The sequence below is a fragment of the Tachypleus tridentatus genome, unplaced genomic scaffold, assembly GCF_004210375.1.
Source record: "Tachypleus tridentatus isolate NWPU-2018 unplaced genomic scaffold, ASM421037v1 Hic_cluster_2, whole genome shotgun sequence".
In the NCBI taxonomy this organism is placed as follows: domain Eukaryota; kingdom Metazoa; phylum Arthropoda; class Merostomata; order Xiphosura; family Limulidae; genus Tachypleus; species Tachypleus tridentatus.
Window position 1 is genome coordinate 6,332,982 of NW_027467782.1, and position 20,579 is coordinate 6,353,560.

The 20,579-nt window shown below is 34.5% G+C and overlaps 1 protein-coding gene and 1 long non-coding RNA gene across 2 annotated transcripts in view; one reads left to right on the forward strand and one right to left on the reverse strand.

The window, feature by feature from the left end:
* The window catches only part of LOC143242662 (uncharacterized), a 312,274-nt gene that overhangs the window by 277,154 nt on the left and 14,541 nt on the right, over positions 1-20,579 (forward strand). The window lies entirely within an intron of this gene.
* Positions 800-19,653, reverse strand: LOC143243096 (uncharacterized). The gene is made up of 3 exons (XR_013023882.1): positions 19,316-19,653; positions 1,496-4,511; positions 800-1,045 (listed from the first exon to the last, which is right to left on the reverse strand). It is a non-coding gene; the product is annotated as an uncharacterized LOC143243096 (long non-coding RNA).

Consider the following 20,579-nt stretch of genomic DNA (forward strand, 5'->3'; position numbering starts at 1 on the left):
TTATGTTAAGACTGGCAAATAGAGATTAAGACTGATAAATGGTGCATCCCCACTGCAATGTGGGTCCTATTTCTTAGTCACCTCCAATACCTGGGGTACATATTATGATCCCACACTGTAGCTTGTACCCTGGGATATTTTCAGTCAATGCAGAATTTTTTTTATTTAATTTGTTTTCCAGTTATAACAAACTAACACATGCGTCATTTTATGATTACTGATATTCCATTTCTGCCTTTACAAATGCATCATTAATGTAAGAAAAAGGTATAACTTGCAAATGTTTAGGTTTCCCATTTAATCCCATACAGTTCATCTGAAGTATATAAACAAGCTTTTGATACATATAAATATCACAGGACCCAAAATAAGACACTGATAAACTTAAAGTATAATGGTTATTCTAATCAAATGATGCATACTTTATACCATACTCTTCTTCCTACGTAATTAAGTTTTTATTCACTTCTGGAACTCTTCCAACTAATACAATAATTTAGTTTCATGTAGAATGACACAAAAACATTAAAATGATGAACATCAACAGAGAATGTATAATGTATAAAAACTATAAACCTCACAAACAATATTATAAGTTGGTAAGAATATAAACACTTTATTAATATTGTAAAAACTTCTAAGTGTCAAACATTATTGTGCTGTCAGTAAAAATATTCAATACTAAATATTAAGCTATTTGTTAGATCTCAAGCATGAAACAAGAACATCATAATTCATGGTTTAATTACAAGTACTCAATTAACAAAATTAAAATCATAAAACATTAGAAAATGGCCCTGTAAATATCATAATACAATATATGTTATTCATTTACTCAAATTATTGTTAATATAGTTTTCTGGGATTCTTAACTTACGTTCTACTCGTAATGTGAGGGTCGCGGGTTCGAATCCCCGTCGCACCAAATATGTTCGCCCTTTCAGCCGTGGGGGCGTTATAAGGTTATGATCAATAACACTATTCGTTGGTGAAACGTAAGCCCATGAGTTGGCGGTCGATGGTGGTCACTAGTTGCTTTACACTGCTAAAGTAGGGACGACAAGCACTTAGCTCTCGAGTAGCTTGGCGCGAAATTCGAAACAAACAAATTCTTAATTATTACTACATTTTTATCACATTGTTACAACTTCCTTCGCGCTTTATTACTACTAACTTTACAACTAAGATTATAATTAAATCTAAGCCTGGTTACAAGAGGCCTACATATACATAACAAGTTGGTGTGTCACTCAAGTTTCCAGATAGCTAAATTTGGCTCGAAATCGAATAAGACATCCAATTTCATTCAGTTCGAATCGGATTCTGAGTTATAATCTATCTTTTCTTCATTGTTTAAGTGTCAAATATGTCCGCATAATGAAGATATTCTAGTAATAGCAGATTAATAACATATTACTGTAGTGATTCATAAAAAAAAAAAATAACAAGATTCAAATGATTAACACTAACTACAAATTTCAATGACTACACTTACAAATTATATCCTAACTTTAGCATGCCGCCTCATCTTCACAACTTTCACCTTTGAATCCGTTTGACCAATAACAGTCAAGTAGCTTTTGTGACGACTCCACATAGACTACATTTTAAAGAAGCATCAAAAACAAATTAATAATGTGTTTCTTTTGAATAAACATATTTGTAAAAACTATGTGATTTGAGAATAATTAATAATTATAGTTTTTTTTTTTCATTTTCAAACTGTGATACATGCATGTACACACACAAAATTTAAAGTTTCGTTTGTTTCAGAAGGTTTTACGTAAAGTTATTGTTGTTTTGAATTAAGCACAACGCAATCCGTACTCTACCTCACCAGAAACCCGGTTTTTATTCTGGTTGGTCTGCAGATATTCCGCTGAGTTACTGGGGGACGAAAGTTACATTCCCCAGGTGAGGTTCGAACTCACAACCCCGGCATATCCCACAAGTACTATCTTATAAGTACCAATGCGCTAACTAATTGCGCCACTGAGAATTTATACACGCCATTCTAATCAAATAAGTTTCTACGCATAGGGTATTCGAACCTGCAACTTTTACATTACTAGTCAAGCGCCTTAACTTCCTGGCCACAACGAGCCGAGAAACTTTATTTACCACTTAAATGTTCTCAATAACACATACATGTAATTATCAGTGATGACGAGAAACCCACTTGTTGAGAAATTTATATGTAAAAACGGCTCGTTTGGGCTGAGAAAACACTTTACATAGAAGAGCGAACAACGTTTCGACCTTCTTCGGTCATCGTCAGGTTCTCGCTCTTCTATGTAAAGTGTTTTCTCAGCCCAAACGAGCCGTTTTTACATATAAACATACATGTAATTGTTTCGTGTATCCTGGAGCGTTCCTTTGGTTGTTACGGTGGGGACACACGACTCCTATAGTTAGTTATTGTTAATAAAAGAACTTATTACATAATTATGTGTTGTTTGTCAAGTCCAGATTTATATACACCTCTTGAAAATCGAACCTTGTTTACGTTTATTTATAATAGTGTTGGTTTTCAGTGATTTACAGCTACATTATGGCAGGTTACATGATCTGAGTCTGTGTAGAATGGGGCATTTCCTGGTGGTGATAATATTTCTTTCTGTAATATGTTCTCACCATGCACAGAAAGTTGGCATTTTTACATACGTAGATGTATATGCAATATGAAAAAATGACAGATTTTATTGTACAAGAACTCTAAAGTTAGAAAGCGTGTGTGAATACAGCTAAGAAGGAATTAAAAATAGGCTTTGTTTTCTACATGGTAACAAACTATGTTGATAATTCACAAGAATACTTTTATGAGAAATGAATTTTGCACTGACTTTCTTCACTTGAAGCGTTTTGAATTTATATTACAACGTCCATCTAAAAATACGAGTTTATTATATTCAAAGTGACTGTACAGTATCTTGTGTGCTGATGAAGTTGTGTAGGCTCATACATCAAAAAATAATTTTAGTTTTCAGTTTCTCTTTTTAATGTACTCAGCTAAGAAAATTTGTAATTCAATAACATAACTTTAACTTTACGATATAATATTTATTTTGCATGTAAAGTATATTTATTATAAAGAGCAACATAAGCTATAAAATATATAAAACCGAAACTCATGCTTCAGATAATACAGATCATAATGTTATGAAACCAAGCATACATAAAATATTACTGTACATTTCTCTGTAGATCACTAATAAACATGAGGCTCAGGAATCTGACTGTGTTATTTATTAGTAGCAGTTATTTTGATTGTTATTAGTTTTATATTTCTGTGGGTCTTATGATAGGCTTGTTCCCATTCCAAAATATTAGTTCACCTGTTATAGGATACTATATTTGGATTGTATGCATTCCTAAATATTAGCTTGACCAATTGTTGGAAGAGTTAGTTACATGCATGTCACGTGAGATCTTATCAATGCAATAGAGATAGTACTCCACCTTTAAACTGGATTAAACGACTGATCGCAATATAACATATTCATGCTTTAATGTCATCTATTGGTGTGAATTAGTAATAGTTGTCTCTGAAAGAAAACTTTAAGGGAAAATATGAATTTTAGTTTGCTTTATGATTTTAAATATTCAATTAAGCTATACCTGTGGATAATTTCTTTAAAGTTTTTCTTGATTTCATTTTTTATATTGTTATTGTTAGTGTATTTCTATTCGTTATGCTCGTTCAAGTTGTTTTCAGAAGACACCAATGAAAGTGACTTAGGCGTATTGTCAATCATCCCCATTCGACTTATAATTCACAATAGAAAATGTAAATAAATTGTATTTTAGAAACTTGCAGACACCTACAAAACTAGGTTATCAACACTCTCCCTGTCCACTTCAGAATATTTAAAATTATTACCACTAACTTATCATTACAGCAAGAACTACAAAAATATATATTTTAAATCTTAACACAAGAGCTACAAAAATAGAATAATTAATCACATTAGTTAGTTGAATGTTACTATTAAAAACTGTTTCATTCTTTCACATATTATACTTTAAAGCATTCTTCAAAATTAAAACTATTAGTTTGTTGTTCAGGTCAACTGAGTCGGAATGAGGTCAAAGCAGCTGTTCGATTATAACTACTTGACACTGATGCTCTGACAAATAAATCAGGGTAGTTCTATGACACTTTTGTTAATTCAGAAGGTGGAACAGTGAATAGAGAAAAAATATATATTTTTTTAAATTTTATATACATAATATGTAAAGCGACATGATATTTCGGTGAGATACGAGTTATCATTTCCATATTAAATGATAGACATTTAGAAAGGTAGTTACTGTTTGACAGACTTGTAATAATCATCTCTGACAGAAATATGACCTTCAATGTTGTTCAATAGTTTGTGTATTTCAATCCATCTCAATCAGAAATGTCACTTTTCCTCGTGAGGATAGCGGTAAATTTTCGGATTTATAAAACTAAAATAAGGGTTTCAGTTCTCCTCGGTGGACACAGCTGATAGCCCGAGGTGTTTTTGCTATAAGAACATACAAAGAAAAATGTTATTTACATTTAATAAGCTTAAAATAGTGTTATACACTATTTTTCTCCTTCAAACCCCCAAAGACCGAATAAAATGTAGTGTTACAAAATACAATAGATCTAATACTAACGTCTTATAACAAGTGTAATTAATTATAATTGTGCTTTGCCAGCTTGAAAACAAAGTTCACATAATAGCAATTGTTAGTGTAAAGAGTTTTGTTCTTAGTAAGTTAAAACAAGATAAAAACTAAATAAAGTTTTAAGTATCAACAGGCTGCTTGGTTTATCACATGTTCTTCAACTTGTATAAAAACTAACTTGCACTTAAATAATATTTATATATATACACACATATATTAAGTTATAATATTGTTACTTCATAACGGCCTAGCATGGCCTCGCGCGTTAAGGCGTGCGCTTTGTGATCTAAGGGTCGCGAGTTCAAGCCCGAGTCGCGCCAAACATGCTCGCCCTCCCAGCCGTGGGGGGTTATGATGTTATGGTCAATCCCACTTTTCGTTGGTAAAAAAGTAGCCCAAGAGTTTCCGGTGGGTGGTGATGACTAGCTGCCTTCCCTCTAGTCTTACACTGCTAAATTAGAGACGGCTAGCACAGACAGCCCTCGAGTAGCTTTGTGCGAAATTCCAAAACAAACAAACAATTACTTCATAATCAAATTTTTGTTAACTGTACATTATTAAAATTGTCCATTTTTACTAACCTTTTTTTTCTCAAAAACAATTTTTATTTACAAAATTTATATTCATTGTTAAAAAATAATTTAACTTTGTTCATTAATACAATAAGTTATTATTTTTGTCTCCTTCGGTTTGTGTTTACAATGCATCTTTTAAGAAAGCCGAATTTTTATAGAAGTGAGTCGGACTTAGACACTTCTGTTCGCGTCGAGAAAGAGACAATAAAGTTGAATCTTGTAACACAGAAGGTGTTGGAAGATCCAAGATTCGTGTCACGATATACAACTGAATGCTGAAAACTCCAATTGTGATACGTTTTGATAGAAACATACAATCCCAATATTCGGTTAAGAGTAACTGAATTTTATTATTGATGCCTCTCGATTCCATGAAGGAACACAGGGACGCAATTTCTTGCGAATTCATTAACAGGCTGTTTTTTAAGTGAGTAGATTGTTAGCCCACCGCACAAACCCCAACCAGGAGGAGAAACCTTAGCTGTCTTTAATTTTGCAGTGTAAGACTAGAGGGAAGGCAGCTAGTCATCACCACCCACCGCCAACTCTTGGGCTACTCTTTTACCAACGAATAGTGGGATTGACCGTCACATTATAACGCCCCCACGGCTGAAAGGGCGAGCATGTTTAGCGCAACTGGGATGCGAACCCGTGACCCTCGGATTAAGAGTCGCACGCCTAACGCGCTCGGCCATGCCGGACACGTAACTGTAAAGACAACGGTTACTACTGTCTGGCTATCCTTCATCTAGTAATCATTTACAAGCCAGTGATAGCTATGGCTAAAGTTTTGGGGATCTGTCCTAGTTCTTTCACCCATGTATTGCAAAAGATGTCATCAAAATTGAAAATACCAAATACTTACAAAAGTACTTTTATTACCACTTAACTTAACCATAAACTGATACTTAACCCTACACAAGTACATATGTATTTACTTATTAACTACATACTAAAACATAACCTTACAACAAAAGTACTTTAATACTTTTCTTTCAAACTTCATATGTGGACTTAATTTTTATATAAACACGATAACGTTCTTTGTAACATATCACATTAAATCATCGACCCATTTAAATTCTGAAAATTTATTAACCAACTTAATAAGATATGGTTTAATCACACAGTTTATTGTTGAACAGTTGATGGTTGTCTTCTTCACTCTGAATGACAACATCTACATGTATGTATACAGCTTGTTCCAATATTCTGATCATGTATGACGTCACAGTCCTTTCGACCAACCTTTACTTTACTGCCTCACGTGTTAACGTTTAATTACACCTATTATTAGGCTGCGTTACTGCAGCCAGTAAGGGTTTGTAAATGTGACAATATCTGGAATACATTTGATCTAATTCGATGTAAAATCCAGAGAATTTGTTTCCTTCTTCTATTTACTGGTATTCTGTTTTCAGAGTATAGGGAATTTCTGTCGACACTCAAAGATCCATCTCCCGGTAACATAGTGGTATGTCTGCGAAACTTGAAACCGGATTACGATACTCGTGGTGGGCAGAGCACAGATAGCTCATTGTGCAGTTGTGTGTTTAACTACAAACAATTACAAACAAAAACTTGGAAGTCTTTCTGATGATTGTCAGGGCATATTGATAGCGCATAGAGACCCTTGACTATCATTATAAGTGTTGGTCTTGGTTTTTATAAAAAATATAGTTCATTTTTAATATCGAATTTTGCTGCTAAGTGGGGGGAAAGGTAATTCATCAATTATATTATACAGTTTTTCAACTACACCGAACTTTTCTGTTAATGGGTAATTTTATTGGATAGAGTTGGATGTTTGTTTTCATCTATTTATAAAAATGTAAATACCAAACGAGCTTCATTTGAAAAGGAGCGGCCCAACCAACCACCACCTCTTCATCTGATGCCTCTTTCTGCATAAATTACTTTTCATAACATATCTGTTAAAATCCCGTTAACTTCACAATCAGTATTGGTTTCCATAACTACCTGTTCATCGTTTTACATCTCCTACATAAGTTCTTCGTTTCATTACATATTTATTAACATGGATGGACATGTATGTTTTTATTATTAACCAAAGACTTAATTCCTAAAAATGATCAGTCACGTGCCATCTATAAATTCACATGTTTTAGTTATAAGAGTCGGTCCTACAAACACTCACATTTTGTTATACATTGCGTGAATATGGAGACAAAATAAGGTGTTGCTACCATGAATGAAAAACTAAGGATCAGTTAGAACCTGGTAGATTGAGATATGTAGTTCATGATAAACAACAGCTAAGGATAAGTTAGAACCTGGTAGATTGAGATATGTAGTTCATGATAAACAACAGCTAAGGATCAGTTAGAACCTGATAAATTGAGATATGTAGTACAGGATGAACAACAAGTAAGGATCAGTTAGAACCTGGTAGATTGAAATATGTAGTACAAGATAAACAACAGCTAAGGATCAGTTAGAACCTGATAGATTGAGATATGTAGTACAGGATGAACAACAAGTAAGGATCAGTTAGAACCTGGTAGATTGAGATATGTAGTACAGGAAGAACAACAGCTAAGGATCAGTTAGAACCTGTTAGATTGAGATATAGTAGAACAACAAGTAAGGATCAGTTAGAACCTTAGAGATATGTAGTACAGGATGAACAACAACTAAGGATCAGTTAGAACCCTGAGATAGATTGAGATATGTAGTACAGATGAATGTAACAACTAAGGATCAGTTAGAACCTGATAGATTGAGATATGTAGTACAGGATGAACAACAACTAAGGATCAGTTAGAACCTGATAGATTGAGATATGTAGTACAGGATGAACAACAACTAAGGATCAGTTAGAACCTGATAGATTGAGATATGTAGTACAAGATGAACAACAGCTAAGGATCAGTTAGAACCTGATAGATTGAGATATGTAGTACAGGATGAACAACAGCTAAGGATCAGTTAGAACCTGATAGATTGAGATATGTAGTACAGAATGAATAACAACTAAGGATCAGTTAGAACCTGATAGATTGAGATATGTATATGAATAACAACTAAGAATCATTTAGAACCTGATAGATTGAGATATGTAGTACAGAATGAATAACAACTACGAATCATTTAGAACCTGATAGATTGAGATATGTAGTACAGAATGAACAACAGCTAAAATCAGTTAGAACCTGATAGATTGAGATATGTAGTACAGGATGAAAAACAGGTAAGGATCAGTTAGAACCTGGTAGATTGAGATATGTAGTACAGGATGAACAACAAGAAAGGATCAGTTAGAACCTGGTAGGTAGATATGATGATATGTAGAACAACAGATTGAGATGAATAACAACTAAGAATCAGTTAGAACCTGATATTGATTGAGATATGTAGTACAGGATGAAGAAACATGTAGTAAGAATCATTTAGAACCTGATAGATTGAGATATGTAGTACAGGATGAACAACAAGTAAGGATCAGTTTGAACCTGGTAGATTGAGATATGTAGTACAGGATGAATAACAGCTAAGGATCAGTTAGAACCTGGTAGATAAAGATATGTAGTACAAGATGAACAACAGCTAAGGATCAGTTAGAACCTGATAGATTGAGATATGTAGTACAGGATGAACAACAGGTAAGGATCAGTTAGAACCTGATAGATTGAGATATGTAGTACAGGATGAAAAACAGGTAAGGATCAGTTAGAACCTGGTAGAGTGAGATATGTAGTACAGGATGAACAACAAGTAAGGATCAGTTAGAACCTAAGATCAGTTAGGTAGATTGAGATATGTAGTACAGGATGAACAACAACTAAGAATCATTTAGAACCTGATAGATTGAGATATGTAGTACAGATTGAGAATGAACAACAACTAAGAATCAGTTAGAACCTGATAGATTGAGATATGTAGTACAGGATGAACAACAAGTAAGGATCAGTTAGAACCTGGTAGATTGAGATATGTAGTACAGGATGAACAACAGCTAAGGATCAGTTAGAACCTGGTAGATTGAGATATGTAGTACAGGATGAACAACAAGTAAGGATCAGTTAGAACCTGGTAGATTGAGATATGTAGTACAGGATGAAAAACAGGTAAGGATCAGTTAGAACCTGGTAGTTTGAGATATGTAGTACAGGATGAACAACAAGTAAGGATCAGTTAGAACCTGGTAGATTGAGATATGTAGTACAGGATGAACAACAACTAAGGATCAGATAGAACCTTACAGATTGAGATATGTAACACAGGATGAACAACAGCTAAATCAGTTAGAACTTGATAAATTGAGATATGTAGTACAGGATGAACAACAGGTAAGGATCAGTTAGAACCTGGTAGATTGAGATATGTAGTACAGGATGAACAACAGCTAAGGATCAGTTAGAACCTGATAGATTGAGATATGTAGTACAGAATGAATAACAACTAAGAATCATTTAGAACCTGATAGATTGAGATATGTAGTACAGGATGAACAACAAGTAAGGATCAGTTAGAACCTGGTAGATTGAGATATGTAGTACAGGATGAATAACAGCTAAGGATCAGTTAGAACCTGGTAGATCAGTTAGAGATATGTAGTACAAGATGAACAACAGCTAAGGATCAGTTAGAACCTGATAGATTGAGATATGTAGTACAGGATGAACATCAAGTAAGGATCAGTTAGAACCTGGTAGAGTGAGATATGTATTACAGGATGAACAACAAGTAAGGATCAGTTAGAACCTGGTAGATTGAGATATGTAGTACAGGATGAAAAACAGGTAAGGATCAGTTAGAACCTGGTAGAGTGAGATATGTATTACAGGATGAACAACAAGTAAGGATCAGTTAGAACCTGGTAGATTGAGATATGTAGTACAGAATGAATAACAACTAAGAATCATTAAGAACCTGATAGATTGAGATATGTGGTGCAACGAAGGATCAGTTAGAACCTGGTAAATTGAGATTCTTCGATCTGATGGTCGACATCGAATGTTCGATAATCCCAGAGTTCTTAACACTTGGTACAATCTGTGTACTTCGATATTTACGAACAGCTTACTTGAGTGCATGTTGTTAAACATTTTCAGTCGACTTGTTTGTGCTTTGTTTTCGGAATTGCGCACAAGCTAAACATTGGGCTATTTTTCTTCTGTTTACCTGGAGTATCCAAACCCGGTTTCTATCGGTGTGAGTCTACAAACATACCGTTTTGTCACAGAGGAGACTCAGTCCACTTGTAATGTGAAAACGTCGTTTGTTCTCGTATTTATACTGAGACCACAGAGGTTAATCGAAAATACACTTTGATCATTTAGAACACGTAGTCAGAATATTTGTGAAGACGTGCCTTGTTTCAGCTCGGGATGTTCATGTTAATGACAAATAGATGAAATGAACTTATGATGAAAATCTCGTGATTACCATTATCGAGATAAAGGTCAGTATCCAAAGAAGAAACCACCATGTTTAAACAGGTTTCACTTTTTATAGTTGTACAACTCTAGCTTTTAAATAAAAATACTTTGGAAAGTTCTTGAATCTCGATCAGGTTTTATACGTGTTAAGATATTATAAATGTGACTAGATTCTGAAACTTTGATGTGTGCTGCTATCAGAAGGTTCGTGAAGATCTTTATTAGTTCCAACCAGTAAGAATGTTTAAGTTCCCTTTGTTGTATGGTATATTACCGATGCTGTTCTTAGGTAAACATCAGTATTAGATCGACTATGTATTTTTCTGTGTTGTTTTTCTATCCTTCTGGTGATAATCTGTTCATAATACTGTTATTGAGATGAGATATTAAGCGAAGATACAAAGGGACATTGAGTAGTTGTCCGTGACAACACCTGGTTTTGTAAACATGATATTTTTGTGGTATCTACTCTATGATGTCCTGAACGTTGAGTAAAGCATTTTGGATGACAAGGTATTGCTGCCAGACTTCATCCCAGATAAACATTAGACACAAGTAAGGTTGAAAGTATAATATTGATCCATTCCGGAGAAAAAAGATCTATTAGTTATCGCAGTCCTGACTGGATTTCTTTTCTTGAACAAAGTTGAACTGACAACATCTGATGTTCCACTAGATGTACAAAGAAACATCCAGATTCATAACTTGAGGCTGCAGTTTTCTGAGCGTATAAAGAAACGAATACTGTGTTAAGTAAGCTGAAGATTTTCATCAAATCGGACATGAGATGAAGATAAATATTTATATGATGAATAATATTCAACCAATGGCATGTAGCTGTAAGGTTTCTTATTCCAGAGAGATTCTGTGAATAAGAAATAAACTTTTTATTCAAATTTAGAAAGACTGTATAATTTACTACTGCACTTCAAACAAAGAGTAACACTACTTTCTACAGAACATCGTAACCTCCTGATGGGTAGTAGGTGATGTTAACTAGTTGTATTTACTCCAGTCTGTAGCTGCTAAATTAGGGACGGATACCATAGACAGCTCACGAGAGCAGCTTTACATAAATTTAGAAACAAAAACACATCTTCATGAACCTTCACTAGATGTATAATGATGTCTCATCAGAATATGAAGTGTGAAAGTTCTACTAAAGTAATGATCGTGACGAGTACAGACATCAAAAACGTTTATGAATGATAAATAAAAACAAGTATATTCTGTGAATCAAACATCGTCAAAAGGAACAACGAAAAGTAAATTTCAGTAAACAGTGTTAAATATCTCTGTTAAGTATTCTCGTCCTGAAACTAGATTTGTAAATACGGAAAAAACAAAATATATACAGAGAATCAGTTATTGTACAAAAAACACATCTTCATTATTTTCAAATATTTACCCGAAAAATAAGTTTACCTTTGTTTATATTTCAAGAATAAGCAGACATATTACATATCGAAAAGATATATCGTATATTTCATACAAAATTGTATAGAATGAAAATTGACATAGTTTCAATCTTATTATGTATGTAAACCCAAAAATAATAATTTTGATACACATATAAACATGTGTTGAGTGTTAAAAATGGTGTTTATTTATTCATACACGTTTTGTAAAGCCCCTCATCATTTGCATACAAAAAATTAATAAACCATGTATCCTCCACTGGTTCAGTCGAAAGTCTAAAGGCTTAAAACGCTGAAAGCCTGTGTTTGCCCACATGTGGTGGGCACAACACAGATAGCCCAATCTGTAGTTTTGTGCTTAGCTAAAAAACAATACTAACCACGTGACGTGTTAGTTAACTGTTTCAAACATGTAAATGCACAGACATACTGATATCAATGATCATGTTAGTGGATATCTGTCCAACAGGTACACTGTACACAAAGTTCGTGTAAGCTGCACACCTTGCAACACATGATTAAGTTTTAACAACGAATTAAATGTTTGTTTATTGCTATTTACTTAGTGTTATAGATGTATTAAATTTATGATTATAGTGTGTGTGTCTTTAAACGTGTGACAACTAAGATACAATGTTCAATTTCCTGTATTCTATTTCTAACACACACTTTCACTGTTTTCTGGTGTATTCCAGAACCAGAATATCTGAGCCTTTTGAAATGGTTACAGTTTCTCCTTAACAACAACACTGTACACTTTTATCCAGTAAGAAAACATGACATGAATAACAAGTGCTGGGTGATCAGTAACTTAGTCAGTTAAATTCCTTTTATTTATTTATTTAATGAGTGAACACAAACACGAGTTATATGACTACAAAATACTGACGAACAGGAACTTGAGATATTGTGTGTGTGGCGATATTACCTGGATTTTCCCGGATATTGTCATTAATATAGCCAGTTTAATTATAACACATACCGTTTCTCCTGATAGCAGCCACAATTCTGAAATTACCATCTCTATCTAGTAGGTGAACTCCTGTAATGTTTCCACATACTAAATCCACCATACAAACTACAATGAGTAACTTTAAATTGTCCTCTGTAAAATGTTAACAGAAAGCGTTACTTGGTATAAAAATAATACACGGTGAAACTTTACAGTGAAAATATCAAGGAGTTAAAATTGTGTTAATCTGAATGTAAGCGACGGTTTTACGTGTGGTGAAAGTTTATTCAATTTCTTGTTGATTGTAAACGTCAATCATAAATCACGAATGAATTAATTTATGGATCATGTTGGCGAAGCATTATTATAATTAATGTACTTGTCATCAGACATGAACGTTAAACCTACCACACTTATAATACTATATTCTATAGCCAGTCCTGTGGAAAGTTTCAACAATTAAAAGGATACATAATAATAGTATTCAAATCACACTAATTCGGTCGTATCTATTGGACACGACGCGTTTCACTCAGTCCAGAGCTCATCAATAAAGTGCATTATTAAAAGATATAATATGACTAATACTGGTATGTGATAATTGGATTTATTTGATTGTTACGAAAGTTACAGAATGGCTAGTTGTGTTTTACATTCCAGGATCATCGAAACCTGGTTTTTAATGTCATGATACTGAATACTTACTACTGAGCCACCAGTGGTGAGAGTGAAAGATGTTTCTTGTTTGTTTTTTATAGAAAGTGATTAAAATGATGTTCAACACAAGGCAGTGTTTAAAATGATTTATGGCAGTCGTTTGAATATTACCTTACTTTCATAAGGAACAAAATAATGAATTAGCCTTGCTGTAAGTAACAAAGTGACCCATGGTGGTTATGATGACCATGTCTGGAACGAATGTTTTGTGGTATTCATTTCGTCATCGTCCAGACCAGCTGTGCTCCACACACTGGACACATGTTTTTATTACAACAGTGAAGGTGAAATCCTACTATTTAGTCTGACAAGAAACGGAATAGGGTGGTAATGTGAACTATCTGCCTCCACTATAGTTTGTCTTTTCAGATTTAGCGCAAATAGCATCGATATAGGTTTTTGAGAAATTCAACAAATAAACATCAAGCAAGATGCCATATTTTAAATATGTTAATTAGTTGTGTGTAGGTGAACAGCGTGTACTTCAACCACATCTGACAACTTTCTTTTCAAATATTTTGTAATATTTGATGGTGTTTGACTGATAGAAAGGCTAGAAAAGGATCACGTGATTTTTATTATGTTTTTCGGGAAATATATTTATGTCTCATATGAAAACAATTCTAGTTCTTCTTTATTTGTAGTTAAGCACAAATCTACATAATGGATTATCTCTGTTTTGCCCACCACATATATCTAAACCCGGATTCTAGCGTTGGAAATTCGCAGTCATATCTTTGTGCCACTAGGAGGCAAGAGAACTTTCTAAAGATATATTGATTTTGTTAATTTTAGTGAAAAAGCCATGCCTTGTACCAGAAACACAAAACTGTATGTTGTAAAAAGTTCTCTCCAGGTGTTACTGCTGGAAAAAAGTTTGACGTTTTTATCTCTAAATATTGTTTTGTTTCTTTGTTTGGAAATTCTCACAAAGTTACAAAAGGAATATCGGTGTATAGTTGTCCTTAATGTTGAACCTATAGACTCTGGTTTACACTCTCTTACGTATTTAAATCTCGATCATAAATGAGCTAAAACAGTTTGTGTATTTTCATCCGAACTGCTACGTTAGCGCAATCTCTTGCTTAAAATGATTCTATATATGATTTTTATTATAAAACATATTTTAGTCTTGAAAACAAATTCTTGTAATTTTAGATCAACGTTAAGCCGAAGTTCAAGACTAAATGATGCCATTTACTATAAACAGTTTTATAATACTGTTGATTAACTATGACGCTGGCATTTCTTTCTATGTGGTTTTCGCTAATTTGCATAATAAAAATATTTTGTCAGACATTTGCACACACACGTGGATATGTAATACCTAGGTGCACACCTTCAGTGTGGGTACAACATCTCGGTGTCTAGGTTCTTTTTTCTTGGTGCTATGTCAATTACTCTTCTTTACTCTGTAGTTTCTCACCATATTTCTCATTGAAAAGATGTGCACACACGTGGATAAGTAATAATACCTCATGTAGTATGTGTACAAAATTTTAAGTTTCTAGGTTTTTTTCTCTTGTAGTTATGGGGGTCACACACAAACCTAAAGCCTCGGACTTTTCTTTTTGTGGATCAGTTTGTTGCTACATGACAACACTTTAAAATATGTGTTTTAGAATTCACGGATTAAACATTTGATTAATTAATTAATTAAATTCGATAAATTTACAACATTCATACATATATTCAGTAAAAATAAAATTAACGCAAGGACAGTTAGATAGCAAATGAAAATATGAATGCTAATACAGGGTCTTTTACACTGAGCGTTTCGACGACATATGTAACAGGACTTGAGAAATCCTGAACATAATTAGAGGCGCTCAGGTCAGATATTCTTGCCAAAAAACAGCGAGATTAATGAAATGGTAACGTGATATAAAGAAATCATAGAGTACTTTTAGTTTTCTGTCACTCATAATAACGATAAATTAATAATAATTCTACTTTTTATCGGAAGCTTTAACAATAATATATATAAATTTAGAATATCATCACATGTTGCATATTCTTCCAGAAGTAAGTATACACTGGGAAGGTATAAACGATTTATTTTGTTTTTCATACAAACATGCAAGAGGATTATCTGCGCTATTCGTTCCGAATTTAGCAATTAAGACTACAGAATATTGGGCTTGACAGTCAAATTAATTGCTTGTAATTGACTTACTTCTTGGAATAATACTTTCTTCAAAAGGTCATGAGTAACCAGTTAGACTTTACAGTTTGCTTGAATATTATGATATTACAGATCAGGTCATGACAGTTTGTTGAAACACCGCTTTATCTGAAACAGGTCGGAGGCCCGGCATGGCCAGATGAGATAAGGCGTTCGACTCATAATCTGAAGATCGCAGGTTCGAATCCTCGTTGCACTAAACATGTTCGCCCTTTCAGCCGCAGGGGTGTTATAATGGTATGATCAATCCCTCTATTCGATGGTAAAAGAGTAGCCCAATAGTTGGTGGTGAGTGGTGATGACTAACTGCCTTTCCTCTGGTCTTACACTACTAAATTAGGGAAGGCTAGCGCAGATAGCCCTCGAGTAGCTTTACGCGAATGGACCCGGCATGGCCTAGCGCGTTAAGGCGTGCGCTTCGTAATCTGAGGGTCGTGGGTTCGCGACCGAGTCGCGCCAAACATGCTCGCCCTCCCAGCCGTGGGGGGCGTTATAATGTGACGGTCAATCCCACTATTCGTTGGTACAAGAGTAGCCCAAAAGTTGCCGGTGGGTGGTGATAACTAGCTGCCTTCCCTCTAGTCTTACACTGCTAAATTAGGGACGACTAGCACAGATAGCCCTCGAGTAGCTTTGTGCGAAATTCCAAAAAACAAACAAACAAAACTTTACGCGAAATTAAAAAATACAAAAACAAAACAAGAAAATAAACTGAAAGAGGTCAGGACAATAGAGCGATCGCCACTCTTGATTAGAATTTTTCAAGTGATGGAGGCTTTGACAGAGCAAAAGAGCAAAGGTCTGAGGAGGAAAATGTAACAACTTTTGAAACAAATTTAGCCTGAAATGTGCCATGATGCAAATAAGATAAAAAATCTTATTAAATTTCTTTGGCACTTGATTCAAACAGGTTCTCAGATGTTTGAACTAGCACAAAATGTCTGAGATTATGTAAGCATGCACTCAGAGTAGACACATTTTATAGAAAAGATTACAAATATGTATGCCAACCTCCTTGTATACATTGTACCAACTGTGCACTAATACTTAAATCTATAGCAACAACATAAATTTCGCATTAAATTATATATAATGATATACATATGAACTTCAGGAATACATTTTATTGAATAAACAAAGAACTGAACCACACACTACATCACACTTGTTTATACTTTGAAGTTTCAACTAAATACCAAATTCACATACATATAAGTATCTCTAGATAACAAATCAGCTGACAAGTTATGTGTCCATATATTTATATATGTTAAGTCAAGTAAAGCAAGACTTTCTTAATGATTGTTTCACTATACAAAACAACAGTGTTTTGTATCGTTTTAATAATTATTTGTTTGATTTTGTTCACAGTGGACTCTTTTTATCTAACGGAAGAATTCTTTATCTTGTACACAGTCAGCTTAATGTTTGTTTTGAAGTAATCCTACATGATTTAAATATTGTCTATTATTCATTATAAACTAAATAAAATTATTCATAATTTATCAAGTCATCTCATAAGTGATGCCCGAAATTTCAATACAGAAAGTGCATCATAATTTCTGTCTTTGTAGAAGGTTTTAATGACTAAAATATGTCGTAGGACGTGTATGAAAATGTTCAGACAAATAAAAGAAACTATCCCAACGCTACTGTTTCAGATCATTAATCAAATAAACCCTTACGAAGATGGATGTGTCTGAGGAGGTATACGATGTTTTATGAGTTTAAAAAAGGCAGCAGAAACCACAAAACAACATTCAAGGTGTTTATAGTGCGGATTCTCTCAATGAAAGTAAACGTCGAACGTAGTTTCAGAAGTTTATATCAGGTGACTACAGTTTAAGTTTAATGATGATTTGCTGCTGGCTGCACTTGATGAAGACTGTGCTGTAGCATTTGAAGAACTAGCACAGAAGATTAATTCAACAGTTCACTGTCATCTGCAACAACTTGGAAATGTATCAAAACTTGAAAAATGGGTCCCCAATGATCTGACAGAAGCCAACCTTAGAGCATGAATGGACGTTTGCACTTCTCTGCACTATTGTGAACGTAACTCACCCTTTTTGGACATGTTAGTGACTGGAGATGAAAAATGGATATATTATAAAAATGTTAAGAGCCACAAACAATGACTCAGTTCAGGTAAACTGGCTAAACTACAGCCCAAAATGGACCTCCACCCTTGGACAGTCTTGTTAATATTGCATAACTTCAAGTCATAACGGGTACTAAATAAATTACTGAAGTTGGGTCAACATAGAAGTTAGAGCTAATGAATGGCTTAATGCTAATGATTAGGGTATAATTTTATATAATTTAAACATTCTATCGTTTGTTTTCAAAGGTATCTCTATGAACATTCTTTACGTATACTTTACTGCGGCTGTTTTTACATCAGCTTAACTATAATACATGTAAATCTCTTTACTATGTGTGGGAATTACAGACTGTAAGTACGGAGGTAACTCACTTTCAATATCGTCTAATACTTTTATAATATACTTGGAGCTATAAAGTATGAACTCAACTTTCTGTCTACAGTTACACACAATGCTTGTACTGACTTAGCTAACTCAGTCCCACTATTTTCAACTGAAATTATGAATTCTAGATTTTAAAACTAACATTTCAATACCTGCCTTATGAAGCTCAGTCTGTCTTATTCTAGTATGTATCAAACTGTTAGTAATGTTTACTAATGCTCTAGACACGCTTTTAATTTCCTGTTCATGTAATTCAAGTGTCTGGTTTAATGAATTCATTATAGTCATCTGTTTACCTATTAAATGAATCATTTCTCTGGATACTTGTCTTTGATGGTCTACTTTCTTGTTTAATTCACGTAAATCATCTGTGGTTGTGGTTCAGAACAAAACTTTCAGAACATTTCCACCTACATCTATTAAATCACGTTTCTGCTGAGTCAGATCTGAAATCTAAACGTTATCTTTAATATCCTTTAATCCTAATAACAAATCTTCTCTCTCAACAAGATGTCGTCTAACTAAGATCTTATACTTCTGAATTAACCCTTGCTGTAAAATCCTTACTAAAATACAACAGTTAAACAACTTACAGGCTCAGTTTGTTTTATAAAACAATTTTTTGCTATGTGGTCAACCTTACCACACTTAAAACACTGCAAGTCCTCGCACTTATTTTGTCCGCTTCGCCAGTTTACTTTTTCATTCATACTCTTACTTATCATACTTATTACAGACTGCTTGTACCTATATATCTGTTGCTCTCTTGTATCCTCGATTAAATCTAATAAGGTTGCTCGTTGGGTATTGGATTCATTAACATCACTGCGAGCTCTATCGCTAAGCGACCTTCGCTGATACTCAGACTTTAGTGTATCTTGAATCATTATATAATCTAAGTTCTAAGTAATCTATTACCTTGTTCTTGTAGCTTATGTCCAAACACTCGAACAGACTCGCCTTTTCTTGATTCATATTTCGTAATTGTGCCATGATTGTGCTTGGCGTTTCTCGTTTACCATATTCCTCTGTCAGCATACGTATTAAAAACTGAAAATCTGCAGTTTCACACAATGCCTCAATGAAACGTTTTGCTTCTCCTGCTGTTCTCAGTCACAAAATGTCTGATTTCTGTGCATCAGTCTAACCTGATATTCTAACAGCTTCATTTAATGCATCTATAAAACTTTCGACATCCTCGTCGAGCTTACAGTGAAAAAAGGAATCGTGTCCGTTAAGTGTGTCGTGCCTTACGAACCTACTTGAGTGGGTGGATCTGGCACAGCTGCCACGTGATCATCAGCCCTTCTAGCAGTAGTGGTGTCTACTGCCTTACAAACCTACCTGAGTGGGTGTATCTGAAACAGCTTCCACATTATCATCAGCCCTTCTGGTAGTAGTAGTGTCTAGTGCCTCACGAACCTACTTGAGTAAGTGTATCTGACACAGCTTCCACATTATCATCAGTCCTTCTAGTAGTTGTAGTGTGTAGCGCCTTACGAACCTACCTGAGTGGGTGGATCTGGCCCAGCTTCCACATTATCATCATCCCTTATGGTAGTAGTAATGTTTAGTGCCTCACGAACCTACTTGAGTAAGTGGATATGACACAGCTTCCACATTATCATCAGCTCTTCTGGTAATAGTAGTGTTTAGTGCCTTACGAACCTACTTGAGTGGGTGGATCTGTCATAGCTTCCACATTATCATCAGTCCTTCTGGTAATAGTAGTGTTTAGTGCCTCACGAACCTACTTGAGTAAGTGGATCTGGCCCAGCTTCCACATTATCATCAGCTCTTCTGGTAATAGTAGTGTTTAGTGCCTTACGAACCTACTTGAGTGGGTGGATCTGTCATAGCTTCCACATTATCATCAGTCCTTCTGGTAATAGTAGTGTTTAGTGCCTCACGAACCTACTTGAGAAAGTGGATCTGGCCCAGCTTCCACATTATCATCAGCTCTTCTGGTAATAGTAGTGTTTAGTGCCTTACGAACCTACTTGAGTAGGTGGATCTGTCACAGCTTTCACATTATCATCATCCCTTATGGTAGTAGTAATGTTTAGTGCCTCACGAACCTACTTGAGTAAGTGGATCTGACACAGCTTCCACATTATCATCAGTCCTTCTGGTAATAGTAGTGTTTAGTGCCTCACGAACCTACTTGAATAAATGGATCTGG